Below are 906 nucleotides of genomic sequence, written 5' to 3'. Positions count from 1 at the left end.
TTTAAAGAAGAGATATAAATCTGGTGAATCACCTACTGAATCACAAAATCCCCATAGGAATACTCATGACCCAAGAGGTGTTTTCTTCTAAGAAGAACCCTCTTCTTATACAGGAGTGATTGCTCTTTCTATTACTTTACCATTTGTTTCAATTTGGTCTGTGAGAACGGTCTGAAATAAAATACTGACGGAACAAAAAGTTTCTCTCTCTCTCTCTCTCACCTTCAGTACTCAAAGTTATTGGTGTTTCTTCTGTTTTCTCTGCTTGATTGTTAAGAAACCAGCACACTTCAATGTCAGAATAGTATTCAGTTTTTCATTAAATGAACAAGTGTAATTCTTGTGTACACCTTTATTGATTTCTACTGGAGTCTTATCTGCTCTTCCTGTGAGTTCCAGACACTTGCAATTGCTTGACTGATCAAACACATTCATCTGTTCAAGTAGTCATTGTGCTTGCCTTTCTTATTTTCCGCACAGCTGCTCAGGACAAACCACTGTTTCCGTTCTCATGTCTCCTTTATAGATTCTGGAGTCTAGTGTCCATCATTGTGCGTATACAATATATGCCAAAAAAAGGCTACTTTAGTCTTTACCTTTATAATAGCATTAAAGTTGCCTCAAAGTTTGACGTTGATCGTATAATTTTCAGTTTGTCATGGTGGTATATGAAGTGGGCGTGATGTGTCAAAACATCAGTAGCAGTTTGGTTTCCAGTAATCAAAATATTCTGTTTACTCTTGTTGCATGAAATTTCAATCACTTCACATTGCATGCAGCCATTTTCCAGTAATCATAACAAAACTAAATCTGTTTACAGCAAGTCACCAAGGGCTCCATATGTGATTAGGGGCACCTAATCTTTCTGTGAATCCAGTGACTTTTATTTACTTTGGCTCTTTAATG

This window comes from Scomber japonicus, chromosome 20 (assembly GCF_027409825.1).
Source record: "Scomber japonicus isolate fScoJap1 chromosome 20, fScoJap1.pri, whole genome shotgun sequence".
Taxonomy (NCBI): domain Eukaryota; kingdom Metazoa; phylum Chordata; class Actinopteri; order Scombriformes; family Scombridae; genus Scomber; species Scomber japonicus.
The sequence above is the reverse complement of the archived record's forward strand: the minus strand, read 5'-3'. Positions refer to the sequence as shown.